The sequence below is a fragment of the Schistocerca piceifrons genome, chromosome 7 (genome assembly GCF_021461385.2).
Source record: "Schistocerca piceifrons isolate TAMUIC-IGC-003096 chromosome 7, iqSchPice1.1, whole genome shotgun sequence".
Lineage (NCBI taxonomy): Eukaryota > Metazoa > Arthropoda > Insecta > Orthoptera > Acrididae > Schistocerca > Schistocerca piceifrons.
In genome coordinates, this window is record NC_060144.1 from 43,727,729 (window position 1) to 43,750,573 (window position 22,845).

The following is a 22,845-nucleotide window of genomic DNA, read 5'->3' on the forward strand; positions in this document are numbered from 1 at the left end:
CTTCTACCCTTCTTATATACAGGCGTCACCTGCGCTTTTTTCCAGTCGCTCGGGACTTTACGTTGGGCAAGAGATTCGCGATAAATGCAAGCTATGTAAGGAGCCAGTGCAGTAGAGTACTCTCTGTAAAACCGAGATAAGTACCCAAACTAGAATGCACTGATTTAAACTTTATTCTGTGTATCAGCACGAGATTTAAATTTAGTGGCGTGACGAGGAGCTCCTGGTGGCACAAAAATTACTCTAGGAAGTCGCCTTACACTAGGATATGTAGCAAGACTTACTCAGAAATAAAACCTTGGAATCATTTGCTAACCACTAGTCTACACAGTAAAGTAAACAGGCATAATTCGCTTCTTTGCAGAGGCACGCGGAGAAAAAACACAAACTAAACTAAATTACTATGTGTATCAGACAACCGCTGCTGGCGCTTCCGCCGCTGGCGTATCCACCCGGCTCGGCGCGTGCCGGCACTTATTCTAGACGATGCACTGAAAATACTGAGAACAGTAACGTTGTTGTTATGAGAGTTACAGTAAAAAATAATACACAGTTTGATATAATATACCTATTGTTTTTATTCAATAGTCATAGACAGGTTGCACAACATTAACAAAATCAACGGATCTTCATCTTCACACCTGTACATAATCTGGCAAACAAAACTTTCTTGAATGCACAGAATTCAGTGCGTATTTCCCTCAAAGTGATGAATATTCCTTTACTCTCTTCTTCTGGCATAGTGTTGATGCAGTGTGCTAAATCGTCCGCGTGAAAACTATATGCATAGTGGTAGTTCAACATAAGGGAATCATCTGTTTAGTTTTTCCAACACAAAGGATGGAGTCCTGTAAATAAATGGATCGACAACCTGGTCTCAGCATGAGTCCAGTGCCGCTGTACAGTGATGTTATACATAGTATCAGGCAAGCACAGCAAATGTCCACGGGAAAACTGGAAGGACAATTCTTAGTGGTCGCCTTTTGATTGAAGTATTGTCCTGCAGTCACAGTTCATGCCATATCAACTCTGCAAACCGCGCATTAACTCTCCTCGGTGCATTTTTGACCTCTAACACAACACACCAGTCACTGTGCACTGATGCTTACTAATATTTAAATGCTTTGAAGCACTAGGTGTAAACTGTAAGATGAAGCAAAAAGCGCTAAACCACCGGGACGAGTGGCAGCTTCCCATCCACCACATCAAGACTTTGTCCTGGCAGTAACATCAGAATGCCGGCCGCGGTGGTCTAGCGGTTCTAGGTGCGCAGTCCAGAACCGCGCGACTGCTACGGTCGCAGGTTCGAATCCTGCCTCGGGTGTGGCTGTTTGTGATGTCCTTAGGTTAGTTAGGTTTAAATAGTTCTAAGTTCTAGGGGACTGATGACCACAGATGTTAAGTCCCATAGTGCTCAGAGCCATTTGAACCATTTGAACATCAGAATGTCCTGGGATGATACACTATGTGGCCAAAAATATCCGGACACCCCGGATATGCATATATTAGGTGCATTGTGCTGCCACCTACTGCTAGGTACTCCAAATCAGCGACTTCAGTAGTGATTAGAAATACTGAGAGACCAGAGAACTCACGGACTTACAACGCGGTCAGGTGATTGGGTGTCACTAGTGTCATACGTCTGTACGCGAGATTTCCACTCTTCTAAACTTCCCTAGGTCCACTGTTTCCGATGTGATAGTGAAGTGGAAACGTGAGGCGTCACGGACAGCGCAGAAGCATACATGTTGATCTCACCTGTTGACTGAAAGAGACCGCCGGCAGTTGAAGAGGGTCGTAATGTGTAACAGGCAGAGCTCTATCCAGACCATCAACCAGGAATTAGAAAATGCATCAGGATCCACTACGGGTGGTGAGAAAACTTGGATTTCATGGTCGAGCAGCTGCTCATAAACCACACATCACGCCAGTGAATACCAAACGGCACCTCGTTTGGTGTAAGGAGAGTAAACAATTGATGACTGAACAGTGGGAAATTGCGGTCACAATGCGCCGATCCAATTGCAGGGTATGGCTATGATGAATGCTCAGTGGATGTCATCTGCCAGCGTGTGTAGTGCCAACAGTAAAATTCGGAGCCGGCTGTGTTATGGTGTGGTCGTGTTTTTCACGGAGGGGGCTTGCATCAGATGGTTCAAATGGCTCTGAGCACTATGAGACTTAAATGCTGAGGTCATCAGTCCCCTAGAACTTAGAACTACTTAAACGTAACTAACCTAAGGACATCACACACATCCATGCCCGAGGCAGGATTCGAACCTGCGACCGTAGCGGTCGCGCGGTTCCAGACTGTAGCGCCCAGAACCACTCGGCCACTCCGCCGGGTGGGCTTGCATCACTTTTTGTGTTGCGCGGCACTAACACAGCACAGGCCTACATTGATGTTTTATGCAACTTATTGCTTCCCACTGTTGAAGAGCTATTTGGGGATGGCGACTGCATCTTTCAACATGATCGAGCATTTGTTCACAATGTACGTCCTGTGGCGGAGTGGTTACACGACAATGACATCCCTGTAATGGACTGGCCTGCACAGAGTCCTGACCTGAATCCTATAGAATACCTTTGAGATGTTTTGGAACTTCGTGCCAGGCCTCGCCGACCGACATCGATAACTCTCCTAAGTGCAGCACTCCGTGAAGAATGAGCTGCCATTCCCTAAGAAACCTTCCAGCACCTGATTGAACATATGCCTGCGAGAGTGGAAGCTGTCATCAATGCTAAGGGTGTGTCTACACCATACTGAATTTCAGCATTACCGATGGAGGGCGCGAGGAACTTGTAAGTCACTTCCAGCCAGGTGTCCGGATACTTTTGATCACATAGTGTAAGTATGTCAGCAGTACTGAACTGCACTGTGTACTGACTACCAGCACAGCAATGGGTAAATTCCAGTATGGGCAATTTTGATGGACGATCGCTTAAGAGGGCAGTGATGCAAGAAATGGAGTTTCAGGCAAGTTGAAAGATGGCTTCTTCCAGTTCCTTAACAATCTACAATAACTCGTAATCATATAATAAAGCGAACATCTGCGATCTCAATAAAATGAGTTGCATCCAGTGCCAGAACATTATTTTAATGTCTTTCAAACTACAGAGGCTAATATTCCACAGCGAGTTAACATTTTCACAATGGACCCGTGAAGTAACACCTTTTAAACGCTTCATGCGATTTCAACACACAAAATCTAAAATGATAACATAGCAATGTAGCCACCATCTCTGAAGGTTATATACCCATATCTATTTTATGTGTCGATTTATTACGTTTTTTATATCGTTTCCTTATGCAAATGTTTGTCAGAACATCATATCATCCACAATTATGCACGATAAGAATGTTGCATGAATACCTCACATTTTGTCACGCTTTTGTTTTTATTTGATGAACAGTTGGCTACTTTGTCAGTAACTTTATTTAAATATTTACTACAAAATCATAGTAATTTATGAAGTGGTCCATCACATCTGTTAGCTAACACTATCCTCGTAGCAGAGAAGCAAAATCCGCTTCTGATAAGCAGGCCTAAATAACTGCTTAAACTATATTAAGAACAATATGTTCTCATGTATCATGATTGTACTTGTGCAGGAATACTGGCTTATTTATTTGTGGACTATCATTTATTTCTGTTTATTGTGACCGCTTTGAGTGGGTCTGAATTAAATAACATTCTTTTTTAAAAATCTTGTTGTAATATATTAATTTAGTGTGGGAAGTGGTCATAGGGAGTGATTCTGGAGACATTGTGCTGGAAGAAAGCAGACCTGCCTATGGTAATGTGCTTCATTCAGTCATATACTACAATACTCTAACTTGGCCTACGGTAATGTGCCTGATTCAGTCATATACTAACTTATTTGTGTCACTTTGTGAATCATCATGCGAAATTCTGAACTATATCGAGCTGGTGAATATTTCATGTATTGTGATCACGAAATGTACATAGTTAACGCCAGTCTTTGACAACTGCTTGGTTTGGGTTTTTCTACCATTTTCGTAAGTTAACTGCATCTGGAAAGGATATTTTCTGTCTATAATTTAACTGAATATCGTACGAACAGTTTCCGTTTATTTTAGATGTCTTTCTCGAATAAATTATTCTACACAGTTTTCTGTTATCTACATCAATTACAGACATTAGAACAGAATCCTTGTTACTAAATTATTGATTTAACTTTTATGTTTTGAATTTCTGTGTATTTTACCAACTTTCAATTCCAGCCAACGCATTGACTGTTTGACTGCAGGATCAGAGCTAAGGTTATTACTTGCAGCTAATCCACTGTGGGGCATGAAAGGTGTGAGTCACTCAACCCTCTGACAACATTGGGCTATTCTTTTTAAACATAGTAGCGCACAGGCCAAGTACCTAAAGTACAAGTAACCACAGGTAAACTTTCGACTGATTTGTCATGTGGGAGGCTCTTTAGAAGCGCTACTAATCACCAGTAAACATTGGGTAATGTCAGAATGCGCAAAGCGCTAATTTTGGCATTGAATTAATATGCCATAACTTTATAATTTGTGGCTCATTCAGGAAATTTAACCTGATAATATGACGTATCCTAGGAGGTACTTGCTGTGTCATACACCACCACAAAGATGCTTACAATATTGCTCTGAGATGCAAATAAGGTTTTATGTTTATTGTTTTATATGTGAATTCATCACATAATAATGTCAGATTTGGTGCCATCTAATGTCCCAAATTAGTGAGCTATATGCCACATTAAGTGCAGGTGTGTAATATTACGAGTAGGTGGCCGAGAGTTATTCGTCCACCTAGAGCTGAATTCTCTCGCTGGGCTGGGTGTTATCTGGCAGCACGAGGACGTCGTACGGCCACCTCAGACGAACTCAGTTGCAGAGACATTCTTCTTGACACCAGGAATGGGCAAATCCTAAAGCTGGGAAATTGGACAACTGCTGCTCGCGCCTTTTGTGCAGGAGATGCACCAAAAATGGTGGAGTGGAGTGCTAGCCAAGCTGAAAGATGGCTTTCTGAAGATCTAAAAGAACCTACAATAATTCACAGTAAAATGCTGAAGCAAATCCAAATTCTTATGCGATCTAAAAAAAAAAAAATAAAAAATAAAAAAAGATTTCATATACTGATGTAGGTCGATTTTTATAGCTTTTAATTATGAATATGTTTTCAGAACATCATATTCTTCACAGTTACACAGCAAATGAATACAGCATGAATACCTCATCTTTTGTCAAGCTTGCATATTCATTTACTGAACAGTTTACTGTTTCGCCAGTAAGTTTATTCAAATGTTGACTGCAACTGCTATTAAAAACTGTGTTAATATAAAAGTGGTAAGTGTCATACGATATTGGACACCACAATTGAAAAGAGACACAAAAGATGCTTCTGTCAAGAAGGCGCAGATAATTGTTTCAACACGATGTAACGACAATTTTGTTGTCATTTAACGTGAGCACACTTTTGCAAGAATTTTACCTAATTTATTTATGAACAAATTTTTATTTGCAATTTTTGTGAATGATCTGAGTGTGATCGAATATTTACGACAGTTCTTTATTTAAATATTGTTGTAACATATTTTATTCTGAGAAGCGGTCACGTTGAATCACATCATGTCTGTAGGACGTGAGAACAACGTATTTCTCGTGTGACAGCGGTGGAGCACTACGTGAGTCAAGTGGAGACTCTAACTTTTTTCGAGTGAAGAGCTCAAGGGAGCGATTATGGACACTTCTGTTCTTGAAAAAGGCAAACCTACGCGCAGTAAAGATCGATATTTGAAAGTGTATTTGTTGATTCTGGGCAGTGAATGGCCACTACCGTACCTTAACTACTAATGGGACTTTAAATTTAGAGAGATCTGAATGTGCTCCAAAGTAAGATACTGTTTTGTTTCTTTTTGGTTTGTTTCACAGAACATAGGACACACAGAGTAAGAATTATTATTCATTGTATTGCATGTATTAATTGCATGCATGTATTGCATGTATTAATCATGTTGAACACTGTACTGTTCTAAGCTGATGAATATGTCATGTATTGTGATTACTAAATGGCCTTAGTTTTTGTGTATTTTTGCTGACTATTTAGTTTGGAAATTTTGCTACTATTCTCATGAAGCTTTCTATTTAACTTTACTGCTATTCGTAAGGATATTTTCTGCCTATATTTCAACTGAATATCGTAGGACTACTCCCCATTTACTTGCAATGTCCTTTCTTGAATAAACATTATTCAGTATAGTTCTCGGTCTTCTGCATAAATTACAGACGTTAAAATAGAACACTTGTTATTAAATTGTTCAATTTTATTTTGTATTGCTGTATATGTTATAAGCCCGTGATTCTAGGTAATGCACAGTCTACTTGACTGCAGGATCTCAGCTAAAGATTATTATTTGTAGCAAATTAGCTGCAGGGGTTGGAGGTATTTTGGACACTGTGAATATCTCCATTGAAAAGCTGGACTTCTTAAGCACACTTTTGTAATTTGAAATAGATATCAAATCACATACACTGAACTGCCTGCAGAGGTCAACCATTTTAATATGATTGTAGGCTCCATTTCAAAGTCCATTGTCATGCACATTGATAGATCTCATCTGAATCATATGATGTTCAGTTTGGTTATACTTCCCAGTAATTTGTGGGAGAATTTCTAGCCATGTGTACGAACCACGAGGATTAAATTGCATCCACATATGGGTTTTAACAGCTCTGCTTTAATGCTCTACAATACTCGCTTTCATATGGGAGAGTATTCTATAGTGGTTTATTCCATATCGTTCCATTACCGACTTGAAATACTTATAGTAAAATTCACGTTCTGAGGAGCTCAGCAATTATTTTCTGGGCATGGGATTGGTGAGCTCGAGGTTCTTGAGCTTAGGAGTGGTAAATGCCGCCAGTCCTCTGTTACCATAAGCTCTGGACATGCTTCAGCGGCCACCATGCGGCGCGGTGGTGGACCGTTGTGTGTCACAGGGAACGGGAATATTGGCTCGACTGCAGGGATCTCAAGAACAGTGAATACCTCTATAAAAAACCGTTTACTGTGCGCTGATGAGATGCATGGCTGTTGAGATGGGACAGTCGTTAGCGGCTAACCTCTGGGAATCTGCCTCACCTCCGTTATGAACGGCTTACCTAGGCTCTTAGGGCTATGTCTCGATTGATTTTTATTTGCCTAGCTGCTCGTGGGACCGAAATGGAATGTCGAAGTTCTCTTGCTCGCAGCGGAAAGGGTGGGCTGCTGGTAGGTACGAACACGCGATCGCTCAAGAGGCCTCGTGTAATGAGTCCTCCAGATTCTGGAGTTGTTGAAAGTAGTTTGGTATTTAGTAACAAAATGAATGCTACAGGACAGAAGATTTTTGACAGGTAATAGGGAACCTCTCAGAAAGTCTCCCCTTTTTGCATTCTAAATGGTTGAGAAGGTATCGCAGGGACGTTAAAATCAATGAAGTGGTGATGCAGTCGGACAATACTGGTGGAAACCTCTAAATCCCAGCAGACAACGAACGTGCATACTGAAGTGCCTTCAGGGGTATGCCACTGAAACTGAGCTCCACACCACATTGAATTACAGCAGAGGTGTTGTGACATGCAGGGACCTGCTGGGCAGTCCCAAAGTAGACCTGAAAGTTGAGTGGGCCCAACAAGAAATAGCTGATGTGCAGAATATCATGAGAAGAGTGGATGACGATCTTGCCAGTTCGATTCGTTTATTGTGACTTCCAGGAACACGAATCTTCCAGAGCATGTTAAGGCACATTTCCTACACCACAGAATGCAATAGTGTGCCCCAACCCAATGCGCTGTTTCAAATGATAGCGCATTGGGCATGCTGCTCTTGGGAGTCACAGAGAAGCCATTTGGGGCAAATGTGGTAAGGCCACCCACGAAAGAGTCTGTTGGTTATCTCCAGGATAGTGTCCGGATTTGGGAATGCAGGAGAACGATACAAGAGCTTCAGATTACAAAGCGAATTCTGCATGGTGAGGCCAAAAAGATGTATAAAGTCATGCTGCGCTCAACATTCACCACCTGCTTTGCTTTTGTTCTTAAACAGCCAGTGCAAAAACTTGATGCTGCTACACAAAGGGAGGTTGGTAGTATCTGCATTAGTACTTGCATCTGTCAATGCACTTACACTGGAGCGGTTATGTCGACGGCCTTACTTCCCCAAGAACTTCAGAAAAGACAACGGTTTCCGATGTTGCAGAGCTCCCTGCTCTCCAATCTGGTAAGTCGTTCGTTCCAAAGCCTACCCAGGTTAAAAATCAAAGGCAAAGCAGCCACCACTGATGGATTTGGGAAGTAAACAGTCCAACGGTGTCAACACATCCTCTCTGGCGTCTCGTTATATTCTTCTCTAGATGCGATGGCCCTTGATCTCCGACTAGGGCAAACATCTCGGCTCACGACTGAGCCTACACCCATTGTGTGCTTCCTTGTCGGCAGAAAGTCAGGATAAACATGCTACCCCCTTGATAGAGGGCTCCTATTCTACAGTGGATCATTAATGGGTTCAGGACACATGTGGAGGAACTGAGACTGCTAGCACAGGGACGCCCTCTATGCTTATGTTTTCAGGGAAAGCATTTTAAAGCATTTGACGTCCCTCTCTATTGCAAGGATGACCTGACTGAGGAAATGACAATGGAGGGGTTGCTTTGTTTGTCAATAATGCATACCTCTCCTCTGTTCTCCCCGAAGGTACTGACCTGCAATCGGTTGCCAGTTGCAGTTCTTGTATGTCAGAGGATCACTGTTAGTTTGTTGTATTTGTCTCCACACGATGCGATTGACTCTGAGGCTCTAACAGGTCTTATAAAATAAGTCTCCGATCATTTCCCGTACTAGAAGACTTCAATGCCCATCACATAATGTTGGGTTCGATCTCCAATTGCCCTCAGGGTCTGGTTTTGGAGAGCCTCATGACGTCTCATGAGCTGTACATTTTCAACACAGGCATTCCCACACATTTCTGAGCTGCTCCAGGGTCATTCTGAACCATCGACCTCTCATTCTACTCTCCAGCCCTTGCAGACCCTGTTCAGTGGCAAGTCACTGATAACTGTCATTTCCGTGACAACCTCCCACTCCATATTCAGCTGTTGGCTGGAGCTTTTCCTGAAGGAAGGCTCGAAGGCTCGAAAGAGCCAACTGGACGCTGTTCAGACAGCTTTATGTGTTTGAGTGCTGCGACGGCATCCAGGAGCGGGTTATCCACCATGTCAATGGGTTTTCCATCCCAAAGTCCTATTAGCATTCTAGGGGGTCCACCCGTGCATTGGTGGAATGATGAGCACTGTTCGGTCATGCGGGACGGCCGTGCAGCTCTGCGACGGTTTGAGAGCCGCCCAACGGCGGAAAATCTCGCAGCCTTTCGATTAGTGAGAGCAAATGCTCCACACATCGTCAAAGAGTGTAATGAAAGATCATGACAAACGTTCTTGGATTCTGTCAACCGTTTCACTTGTTCTACTACAGTACGGGAAGCCATCAGGAGGCTTTTAAGTAAAGACAGTCTGTTACGTATAGCAGCGTTTTGAATCAGGGATGTGTCCAAACAACAACTAAAGACATCGCTCAGCATTTTACGCAGACTGCTGTGTGAGCTGTGTTACCTTGGTGGCTGATGCTGTCAGAAATCATAGTAGGTCTGTGATTTCATTAGGATCATTGTAGTACACATCCTCCGGAGTAATGTATTCAGATCCTCATTGCAAATGTGAGTGCCTTGGACTTCCCTATATTCACCGATTAACAGTGGCCTAAAAATGTCAAATTACTTCCTACTCTTTGGGGTTTTTAATCGTCTTTTTGGAGCATTGTCTCACGTATTTCAGCATACGATCTCTTCCCTTTCGGCAAATATTTCTGGGGTTCAAAGATTCTAACAATATTAGCTCCACTAAACCACGTATCCATTCAAACTATTTGTCTCCAATTGTGGTGTCCTTCATTAAGCATAGAGATAGCTTTCTCAGCACACAAAGCTGATCTCAACTGACGCCGTAAGACTTTCTGTGACAGATCCAAACGTTCCAGGCAAAGACCTTTCATGAATCAATTCTCCCACTTTTAGGAGTCGCAGTTTGTGACATATGGCTCTTCACGAATCAATGATTTTGCATATCGTCGACATATTGATCACACTTCGAGGTAGTACATATGTTGTCTAGACAAGACAGCCTAGACACAATGAGAGGAAGCCGAAAGGCACGCGCTTAAACTCACGCAGGCTGGCGTGAGGTCTGAAACAGGATACGTAATGAATGCTGTAAAGAAAAGTACGTAGCTTCTGGAATACTGAACTTTAATCCACATTTGTAGAACATCGATCTTGATGATACATGTTATAACCACAATATATATAGCAAAGGATTATGGCGCCTTGCTAGGTCGTAGCAAATGTAGCTGAAGGCTATGCTAACTATCGTCTCGGCAAATGAGAGCGTCTTTGTCAGTGAACCATTGCTATGAACGTCGGCTGTACAACTGGGGCGAGTGCTAGTAAGTCTCTCTAGACCTGCCGTGTGGTGGCGCTCGGTCTGCTATCACTGACAGTGGCGACACGCGGGTCCGGCGTATACTAATGGACCGCGGCCGATTTAAAGGCTACCACCTGGCGGTGACACCACAACATATCTTACATAGTGTTGCACACAGCTTTCTCTAGCTCATCAGTCTTTCCATTTATTGCACTGAATAACCTAAGTAGAGTTTCATCGCCTTCTTCCCAATCTTTCCTGTCAGCGATATTTACAGGAAGGGATTTTTTTTCTCTCTTCTAATCGAATCTTTATAGTCGCCACAAGAACCTCACTCTTGATGTAAGACTATGTGATCAAAAGTATCCGGACACCTAGCTGACAATGACTTACAAGTTCGTGGCGCCCTCCATCGGCAATGCTGGAATTCAGTATGGTGTTGGCACACCCTTAGCCTTGATGATAGCTTCCACTCTCGCAGGCATATGTTCAGTAATGTGCTGGAAGGTTTCTTGGGGAATGGCAGCCCATTCTTAACGGACTGCTGCATTGAGGAGAGGTATTGATGTCGGTTGATGAATCCTGGCACGAAGTCCCCGTTCCAAAACATGCCAAAGGTGTTCTATAGGATTCAGGATGGATTCTGTGCAGGCCAGTCCATTACAGGGATGTTATTGTCGTGTAACCACTCCGCCACAGCCCATACGTTATGAACAGGTGCTCGATCGTGTTGAAAGATGCAATCGCCATCCCCAAATTGCTCTTCGAAAGTGGGAAGCAAGACGGTGCTTGAAACATCAATGTAGGCCTGTGCTGTGATAGCGCCACGCAAAACAACAAGGGATGCAAAACCCTTCCATGAAAAACACGACCACACCATAACACGCCAGCCTCCGAATTTTACTGTTGGCGCTACACACGCTGGCGGATGACGTTCACCGGGCACTCGCCGTACCCTCACCCTGCCATCGGATCGCCACATTGTGTACCGTGATTCGTCACTCCACACAACGTTTTTCCACTGTTCAATCGCCCAGTGTTTACGCTCCTTACACCAAGCCAGGCGTCGTTTGGCGTTTACCGGCGTCATGTGTGGCTATGAGCAGCCGCTCGAGCATGAAATCCGAGTTTTCTCACCTCCCGCATAACTGTCATAGTACTTGGAGTGGATCCTGATGCAGTTTGGAATTCCTGTGTGATGGTCTGGATAGATGTCTGCCTATTACACATTACGACCCTCTTCAACCGTCGGCAGTCTCTGACAATCAACAGACGAGGTCGGCCTGTACGCTTTTGTGATGTACGTGTCCCTTCACGTTTCCACGTCACTATCATATCGGAAGCAGTAGACCTAGGGATGTTTAGGAGAGTGAAAATCTCGCGTACAGACGTATGACACAAGTGACACCAAATCGCCTGACTACGTTCGAAGTCCGTGAGTTCCGCGGAACGCCCCTTTCTGCTCTCTCACGATGTCTAATGACTACTGAAGTCGCTGATATGGAGTACTGGGCAGTAGGTGGCAGAAAAATGAATCTAATATGAAAATGTATGTCTTTTGGTGTGTCCGGATACTTTTGGTCACACAGTGTACATTCTACCATTCGACTGCTGTACCTGAGATTCACCTATCATAGTTGCTACCTTGATAATGCTATCTAGTTCCGTTAGCCTTGTGTTGACTGCTTGCTCACTTCGCTGGGTTTTACCATTCAACCGAGATTCACCTTCTGCGGCCGCTGCGTTGACACAGTTATCCAGTTCTGATTACCTTGTGTTGATTAACTTAGTTTTTCTGTCGACCTCTTTGGCTTGTGCTTCGTTCCATTGAGATGAGCACACTGCGCCTGTGTGAATTTGTCTACAGCCTACAATAAACTGACACATTTATATTTTGGTACAATGCTTTTTGCAGAATCTCTTCAAAGTTACATTGTTGTATCGACCCATACTCAATTTCTTAGTATTATCAATAACCGCGCATGACTGAACGACACGTCAGCCCCTACATGTGGCTGGTAAATATGTTTTAAATTAAGACTGACCTGTTTGCAAGCCATAATAAGGTTTGCGTTGGTTTGGGTGAAATGCTCTGGGGTTCTACAATATGTCTGGCTCAAACAAAATGAATCTGCTTGCCACATTGCGGCCAAAGCAGATCTATCTGCTGCTTTCATCCTGCTTTTCCACTGCGATATTGTCAAATATGAATACACAATTCCGTTATACATCTGTGGATGGTGGAACATCACTGCTTTCACTGAACATCTGGTACATTACTCCCTCAGTACCATTAGTATCTCCTTGTGTACTTGATATTTTCGCTGAAAGAAGGTTTTTGAAAAAAATATCTGCATACCTCAGAATTGCCTCTCTGGTGCCTTTATTTTTCCTAAAGCCAAACTGATAGTCATCTAACACATCCCCAATTTTCTTTTCCATTCTTCTGTATGTTATTCTTGTAAGCAACTTGGATGCATGAGCTGTTATGCTGATTGTGCAATAATTCTCGCACTTGTCAGCTCTTGCAGTCTTCAGAATTGGGTGGATGATGTTTTTCTGAAAGTGAGACGGTATGTTGCCAGCCTCATGCATTCTACATATTAACGTGAATAATTGTTTTGTTGCCACTTCCTTCAATGATTTTAGAAATTCTCCTGGAATGTCATTTTTCCTTCCAACTTTGTCCGATCTTAAGTTCTTCAAGTCTCCCTTGAATTCTGATCCAATAATGGATCCCCTATGTCCTCTAAATCGTCTCTTGTTTATTCTTCAACCACATGAGACATATCTTCACCCTCATACAGGCCTTAAGTGTACTCTACCCACCTATCCGCTCTCTCCTTTGCATTTAGCAATGCTGAGTCAGTCCTTTAGACAACAGTCCTTTTTCAATTTTTTTCGACAACAGTCCTTTTTCAATTTCTTTAAATTTTTCATGCAGCCATTTCGTCTTAGCTTCCCTGCACTTCCTTTTTGAATGCCACAAGCCCAGTGCCCTTACTGGCATTCTCGATGGTTTAAGCGAATTTCTGTACACCAGAACAGCTAATACTATCATGTCATGACCCTGACGTCGATTTTTTGCATCGAAGGTCTGCCGGAAGTATTGCTTTCGGACAACGGACAGCATTTCTCGTTGGCATTTCAGCCGTTTTGTGACGCCAACAGCTTTAAGCATGCGATGACAGCACCGTTCCCCCTCAATCTAACGGTGAAGCGGAATGTTTCGTCCGAAAATTCAAGCAACAGATGGACAAGCTACGGGTTTCCTATATGTGGGACCAAGCGTTTGCGCTCTTCCTCCAATCAGATTGTTCCCAGCCACGCAACGGGAAATCACCAACAGAACTTTTACATGTTCGCTGATGTACTACGTAAGTTGCTGCATCCTCTGCAGCGCTCGGCCAATCCTTAGCAGCGCTCTACGTTTCACGCTAATGGTGCCGTCTTTTTTAGCATTTTTGACGGATACAAGCATAGGAGTGGGGCGTTATCAACAATGTCTTCGTCCATTCTTCATATGTCTTACAGGGTCCCACTGGGCTGCAGAAGCGCCATCAGCCTCGATCGTGTGGGCTGCATGATGCTGCCACGGGTTTTCACTGGCAGATTCTGTACCCAGGAGGATCCTGCAGCCTTAGCCAAGAGGCGGGCTTTTCATCTTGCCCACTCGTCGCTTATAGGGGGCTAAAGGGTGCTACGTTCTCGGAATGCTATGCAACAGTTCAGACAAATAACATTAGTAAACATACTTTGGAGTTACATCGGTGTCGAAAGTGACGTGCAAACAGTAATAATCTTCACTATAGACGGTCCAAGTAAGCACTTTATACGGATCACTACAATCTGTTCTGCGAGTACCGTTCACTAATGTCCGTATACTGAGATCTTCTCAGCCCTAATGTCCGGTTGAGGCTGGCAGGAGCGGCGCTTCTATTCACTTCTTGCAGGGGGCGCTCCCGGCGCAGCTTGGACCTTGTCAGCGGGCTACTGGATGACGTTTCCTCACCGCCTTCTCCGCTTTTTCGTTCGTCCTCTTCATTCCGGCGCTTCTGGTTACGCCAGAACATGGGCCTCCTTCGTTCTGCCACCATCCAGTGGGCCTTTGTGGACCCTCCAGTCGCCGTTGCGCCTTCGCCATTGGAAGATTTTCCATTCATGGGAACTGGTGTACATCCTGTGGCTGGTTTCTCGCCAATGCTTCCAGAGGGGGGGGGGGGGGGGCAGGAGCTACTCATAAGCTTGAGTTTCAGATCCTGTCTCCTCACTGGCACCTGAGCCAAGAGTCTCCGCCCCCCCCCACCCCCTGCCCACCCGCCCCCCCACCAATCACACAACAAAGACAAGGAATTTTGGGGGCGAAGAATATGGTATCGTACACTATCAACACCAAGCAAGGCATTCTATTTCTAGACGTTGACAGTAACAATGCGACTACCCTGCCAACACCCCGCCATCTCGTAGACACAACCTCTGCTGCATGCACGAGTAGCGCCACGACCAAACTAGGTTAAGAAGACGCCGCACCGACGCCAGTCAGTCTCACGGTGGTGTTCAGATCGACATTCGTAGCATTAGTAGTCTGTCTGTGTGTTATTGAGATTGTTTGTGACGAACGTGCCTGCGTAATGGACTAGTGTCGAAAAGTGTGTGGACTTCTAGAAGAAAGACATGAATATTATATGTGCTTCTAATTACACTACTGGCCATTAAAATTGTAACACCAAGAAGAAATGCAGATGATAAACGGGTATAGATTGGACAAATGTATTATACTAGAACTGACATGTGATTACATTTTCGCGCTATTTGGGTGCTTAGATCCTGAGAAATCAATACCCAGAACAACCACCTCTGGCCGTAATAACGGCCCTGATACGCCTGGGCATTGAGTCAAACAGAGCTTGGATGGCGTGTACAGGTTCAACTGCCCATTCAGCTTCAACACGATACCACAGTTCATCAAGAGTAGTGACTGGCGTATTGTGACGAGCCAGTTGCTCGGCCACCATTGACCAGACGTTTTCAATTGGTGAGAGATCTGGAGAATGTGCTGGCTAGGGAAACAGTCGAACATTTTCTGTATTCAGAATGGCCCATACACGACCTGCAACATGCGGTCGTGCATTATCCTGCTGAAATGTACGGTTTCGCAGGGATCGAATGAAGGGTAGAGCCACGGGTCGTAACACATCTGAAATGTAACGTCCACTGTTCAAAGTGCCGTCAATGCGAACAAGAGGTGACCGAGACGTGTAACCAATGGCACCCCATACCGTCACGCCAGGTGATACACCAGTATGGCGATGGCGAATATACGCTTCCAATGTGCGTTCACCGCGATGTCGCCAAACACGGATGCGACCATCAAGAAGCTGTAAACAGAACCTGGATTCATCCGAAAAAAATGACGTTTTGCCATTCGTGCACCCGGGTTCGTCGTTGAGTACACCATCGCAGGCGCTCCTGTCTGTGATGCAGCATCAAGGGTAACCGCAGCCATGGTCTCCGAGCTGATAGTCCATGCTGCTGCAAATGCCGTCGAACTGTTCGTGCAGATGGTTGTTGTCCCCATCTGTTGACTCAGGGATCGAGACGTGGCTGCACGATCCGTTACACCATGCGGATAAGATGCCTGTCATCTCGACTGCTAGTGATACGTGGCCGTTGGGATCCAGCACGGCGTTCCATATTACCCTCCTGAACCCACCGATTCCATATTCTGCTAACAGTCTTTCGATCTCGACCAACGCGAGCAACAACGTCGCGATACGATAAACCGCAATCGCGATAGGCTACAATCCGACCTTTATCAAAGTCGGTAATGTGATGGTACACATTTCTCCTCCTTACACGAGGCATCACAACAACGTTTCACCAGGCAACGCCGGTCAACTGCTGTTTGTGTATGAGAAATCGGTTGGAAACTTTCCTCTTGTCAGCACGTTGTAGGTGTCGCCACTGGCGCCAACCTTGTGTGAATGCTCTGAAAAGCTAATCATTTGCATATCACAGCATCTTCTTCGTGTCGGTTAAATTTCGCGTCTGTAGCACATCATCTTCGTGGTGTAGCAATTTTAATGGCCAGTAGTGTATTTTTTCCTCTTTCTCAGCGCCCTCCTACTCCTTGGCATCCCTCCCTGGATCAGGCCAAGAGGGACAGACATAGAGATGATATGTATGCACTTCAGTGTGTTGCTTTATATATGTGTCTAACATTCTTCCCACAAACAAATCTCATGATTTTGTGCATTTTCGTAACTCTGCCTGAGTGGCTCCTCGCATCCACACTTTAATGCCTAACTTGCTACCTAGGGGAAAATAAACACCACTTATTTGCTCGTGCCAAGCTTACTTGGATATACTAAGCATTCTAAAAGCATACTACTCGCAGTAGTTCTAACTATTAGCTTGCGAATGAAGTGCACTGAGGTAAGTCACGGGATAGCGACACCCACGTACACAGTTGGCAGTAGTATCGTGTGGTAAAGGTATAGAAGGACAGTACATGGGAAGATCTGCATCTGATCTCACATGATTAACGTGGAAGGGTTTCCGATGTGATTATGGTTGCACAACGTGAGTTAACACACTTCAAGTACGGAATGATAAGTGGAGCTAGACGCATGGGATTTTCCATTTCGGAAATCACTGTCAGATGAGTCCCGATTCCAGTTGGTATAAACTGATAGTAGGGTTCGAGTGTGGTGCTGAACCCACGAAGCTATGGACTGAAGTTGTCTACTAGGCACTATGCGAAATGGTGTTGGCTCCATAATAGTATTGACTCTGTTTTAATGGTATGGACTGAATACCCTGGTCCAAGTGAACCGATCATTGACACGAAATAACTGTATTCAGCTATTTGGAAACCATTTGCAGCCATTCATGGACTTAAATTTCTCAGACAACGATGGAATTTTTATAGATGATAATGCATCTTGTCATAGAGTGACAATCGTTTGCGATACGTTTAAAGAACGTTGTAGGCAATTCGAGCACATGATTTGGCCACACAGACCGCGCGACATGCATCCTATCGAATATAGAGGGGAGATAATGGAGAGGTCAGGTCGTGCAAAAACCCTGCACTGACAACACTTTCGCAATTACAGACGGCTATAGAGGCAGCATGGCTCTATATTTCTGCAGAGGACTATCAACGCCTCATTGAGTTTATGTCACGTTGAGTTTCTGCAGCACGCCAGATAAAAGGAGGACCAACACGATGTTAAGAGTTATTCCATGACTTTTGTCAACTCAGTTAATGTTTTTCAGTGCACTGTCATCAAGGGAAATATCTGCACCGTGCACCTAACTACCAGTATATTATTACTCACACCATGAATATCAGCACACTGTGTATTTTTTATTTCAGACACCATGTCAGTGCTATTTTCTAGATCCAGGAGTACATTTACTCGTTTCGATGAACATGGAGTAATGTTATGTATGCTGGCGAACAGTAGCGCTCTTGATGGGTGACTTATCTGAGATTCTGCGAGTCGTGGTAGCTGAAATGGTGGCGGGTGCTGCTGTGGTGATGAATGGTGCACGATGGCACCTGTTGTGGCGGTGGTGGTTGTACAGTGTACTTGAAGGACACTAGGCCCAATAAATCAGGAGGCACTCTGTGGGCTGCTGTGGCAGTGCAGTTGGTGGTATATGTGTGTACTCATCCAACAGTTCACTACTACCTGATTGGGGGCAGATTGTTATGCTGGAACAATAAAAAACTGTAACTATATTCTAATAACAATATTAGTAATAATTATAATATTACTACCATATTCACAGCTTCCCTCACATGTGTGTCCTCTGTTTGTGTCCACCTCTTCCACTCTCTGTCTGTCCACCTCACTGTCAAACCACTATTAACCTATCTGTTTCTCCCCACTCTCTCTGTCCCTTCATCTCCTCCTCCTTCTGCTTTCTTTGTCCATTTCCTCCATCCCATCTCTCGGACCATATCTTCCTCCCCCTCACTCTTTCCATGTCTGCCTTCAGCTCTTCCTTTTCCACCTGCCCATCACTTCTCTAGAGCTCCCACCTGCTTCATCCACCTCTCCCTGCTGCCGTCTCTCTGTCCATTTCTTCCTTCCTTCTCTCTGTTCACCCTCCCATCTATCCATCTCATTCTGACCCCAGACGTTTTTATTAGCCTGTGTAGTCCCTGCAGTACAATAAAGTAGGGTGATATTATATCAGCAACACACCTGTCATTCAGGGCAGGCAGTTCATCAGGGGATTAAAAATCATTGATTTGACATTGATGGATAGAATGTCGCTCCTTTGTGGGTCAATAAAAACGGCAAATATTGCTCCAACAAAACATATCAGTCAGGCAGGACAGCCTATATTTAAGGTCCCAGAAAAATGTTTCTTGCCCCTGCCATGTAGGCTGTCCTAAAAAACAGTTTGATCCGGCGGATTGACACTGTTCATTCACAATGAGCCTGTTGTACAGGGCAGTCTATTCACCAGGGGATGGAATCAGACTTTACCCCTATCTTTGCACTATTAGAGCCAGAAAGCTATAAACCGCACATTGTTGATATTCATGAGGCAGATGTTTCTGTGAAAAATTTGGCTGAAATCTATCTAGATGTCTGGGAGGAGATTGCAGACATACACACATACACACAGCTTTTGTATACGACATATTAAATATTTGCTTTCAAAACTAGCAGTCTCATGCCTCTTGTACCTATGAGTGCTGGCTGGTCCCTGCTGCTGGTAACACTTCATCCTCTCACTATAAATGTCAGACTTTGATTAGGCTGGCTTGGGCAGCTTTACTGATAATGTAATAAAAGTGGTTCGAGAGATCTCATTTACTATTATCAGCCTTCCAAGTGGTCCAGGGGGTTTGGAGGAGGTATGGGGTTCCCCTGAATGAACTTGATTAATTGACTGGTGCCTTCCTGAGGAGAGGACGGTATGGGTAAACTTTATTATAAACCGTCCAAGTGTATAACCTGGCACTGGATGTGTAACCAGATACTGGAAGTGATAGGTGTCTCGGCCTGAACCTGCACTGCTGTTATACCCAGGTTGGCTGGATGCCCTCCTCCCATTCCCCCCACGCCCCACCACCACTACCTGAAGCATTTGAGTACCACATCTACATGTGACTAGTGTTATTTTGTGCCAAAGTGAGTGAATGTCTTCTAAGCGTTTCCAAATCGTATGACTGATGCAGGAAGTGGCTACCAGTCCATTGCATGTGAGTAACCACCTAAATTCCACAGCTAGACTGGGGTACATGCCTTCATTATTAATTTTCTGGGCAGATTTGATATAGGGCTTGCGTGCCTCCTTGAGCACCACAAGTGGCATGCTAAAGTGCGTGTTTTTGGGGCTTACCAACAGTTAGTATATACATCGAACATGCGTCCATTCATTAAGTAAGTATCTTTGAGCAAAGTGTTATATGATATTCCACGTAGCATTATGACATGTAATTGGAAAAGAAAGTCTCAATTCATCTAAATAAATCCTCATAAACATCATCCAAATCGGATATAACTGCACATGTGCACTTTACGATGTCTGTACTTATGCTGTTCCTCAATTAGGCGTATTTTTCCAACACATTAATAAAACTGTCAGAGCAGCTGCACAGACATCTATACTCTCTAGTAACGAGATTAAAACTTCCTGATACGTTAGCATGTGCATTATCCAGCTCTAGGACAGGAGAATGCGCACTTCTCTGATTGGATGAAGAGAGTTGTACTTGCTCTCATATAACTAGGTAAACCCGAGTCTACTCTTAAATAAAATGTACATATAATGAGGAAATATATTCTCAAAAATGCCAAATGAACTAAAGGCAGTTGCAAAGATATTACTTGCCCAGTATAAGCACCAGCTATTTTTACCTTATACCGTTCATGCAGTGTACATTATATACACCATCAGTGTACAACATTATACACACCCTCAGAAATTCGTATCAGTCAAAAATTTAAAATTCTTTCTTCATGTGCATTCTTATTCACACACACTCTAATGATATATGAATGGCATTTTGTAATTTACAAAGAACATTTTTGAGTTTAGTTTCTATGTCTTAGAATCTATTGAAGATACTGAGTTGATATTGAAATGGTAAGCTACTACTACTGCTGAATATCGTTCTTGTGTAAAATTTTATTAATGTAGATTGATTAAAACAGATATGAGCAAAATCACATACAGACTGGAATACACTCTTTGAGATTTTTGGAAATAACAGGCATGAAATACGGCGAGCGAAAGTTTGTCTACAGCTTGTACTGAAGCCAGACAGCAGTTTTTAAAGTCAAAGAACGCTAAAAGGGAAGCAGTACTTGAGTAGGAAGTGAGGTGGTGTTGCAGCCTATCACTGCACACTGAATAAGTAGTAAAGGAACCCAGTGAGAAAATTGGAAGAGGATTAAAGTTCTGGGAGAAAAAACAAAACGTCGAGGTAAGATTATAATTCTTTTAGGGATGGCAAAGAACTTGGAAGAGTAGTTGAACGGAATAGACAGTGGCATGAAGAGAGATTCTAAGATGAACATGAACAAAAGTAAAACAAGGGAAATATAATATGATGTCGAATTAAATCAAGTGATGATGAGATTATTAGATTAGGAAATTAGATAGTAAAACTGGTATGTGAGTCTTGATATATGGGCAACAAATGATGTGATGATAGTAGAAGTAGAGAGGGTATAAAGTGCAGATTGGGACTACTTAAGAAAGCTGTTTTAAGTTAGAGGAACGTGTTAATATCGAATATTAACCTAATCCTAGGAAGTGTTTTCTGAAAGTATTTGTCTACAGTGTAGCTTTGTATGGAAGTAAAATGTGGACAATGAACAGTTCAAATATGAAGGAAGTAGAAGCTGCCGTAATTTTGTGCTTCAGCGGAATGTTGAAGATTGGATGGGTAAATCGAGTAAGCAATGTGGAGGCACTGAATCGAATTCAAGTAAAATTTATGGGACAACTCGACTAATATAAGGGATCAATTGATAGGACATATCCTAAGGCATGAAGAAATCGTCAATTTGGTGTTGGAGAGTAAACACTGTAGCGGGAGAACAAGGCTTGAACGCAGTTAACAGGTTCAAATGGATGTTGATTGCAGTAGTTATGCAGAGATAGAGGCTTACGTTGGATAAAATCAGGTTCAGAACTGTACAAATCTAGGCTACGCAAATTACTGACGGAGATAAGTATAATTACATTGGAACTTGTTGTGATACTAGAACCACTTCGTTTCAGTTCATGGATGTCAGTATATCCTTATTTTATACTCTTTCTTCATCTGTTCTTACAGTACTTTAAAACCTTGGGACCTGTTTGACAGTAAACCAAATTTTATACAAGAATATCGAATGGCTGGAATCGATGCATGAAGAAGGCCAATGCGATAATTTCGTTTGGGAGAACTCACACTGTGGGTTCACTGGCAATGAAACTGTTGATTGCCTAAGAAAGGAAACTGCTGTGACAGATCTTACCATCTGGATCGCAATTCCATGCATGTCTGTACATCAACATCTACATATGCATCTACATAATTACTCTTCAATTCACAATTAAGTGCCTGGCAAAGTGTTCATCAAACTACCTTCAAGTTATTTCTTCAGCAATCCGCTCTCAAACAAGATACAGGAGAAACGAACACTAAATCTTCCTGTACGAGCTGTGCTTTCTCTTATTTTATTATGAAAACCTTTCACTCTCTGAATGGGATGCCAATAAAATATTTTCCCACTCTGAGGAGAACGATGGTGATTGCAGTTTGATGAGAAGATCCTGCAGCAACAAAAACTGCCTTTGTTTGAATGATTGCCACCCAATTCACGTACCATATCACCTATTTCGCGACAGCACAAATCGAGCTGCCCTTCTTTGAACCGTTTCGGTATTCTCCGTCAAGTCCATCTGATGTGCATCCCATACAGTACAGCAGTACTCCGGAAGAGGTCAGACATTAGTGGTGCAAGCAATTTCTTTAGTAGACCTCCTGCATTTTGTAACTGTTCTGCCAGTAAATCTCTGTTTTTGGTTTGTTTGCCCCACAACATTGTCTATGTGGCTGATCCAATTTACGTTATTTGTAATTGTAAGTGCTAAGTATTTAGAATAATTTACAACCGTAGTATGAATTGTCGATGCGTCTTACACAGGGGTGTGATATAGGACTGACTATGGGCATGAAGGCTGAGAAGTGTGCAGCGATCCTCCCATGAATCCGCTATTCCATGAAGCCTCATGCAAATGCAGTGCTTAGACGCTTCACCTCTCTGATAGCCAGACTCAAATGCAATCGCCAATGCTATCGAAAAG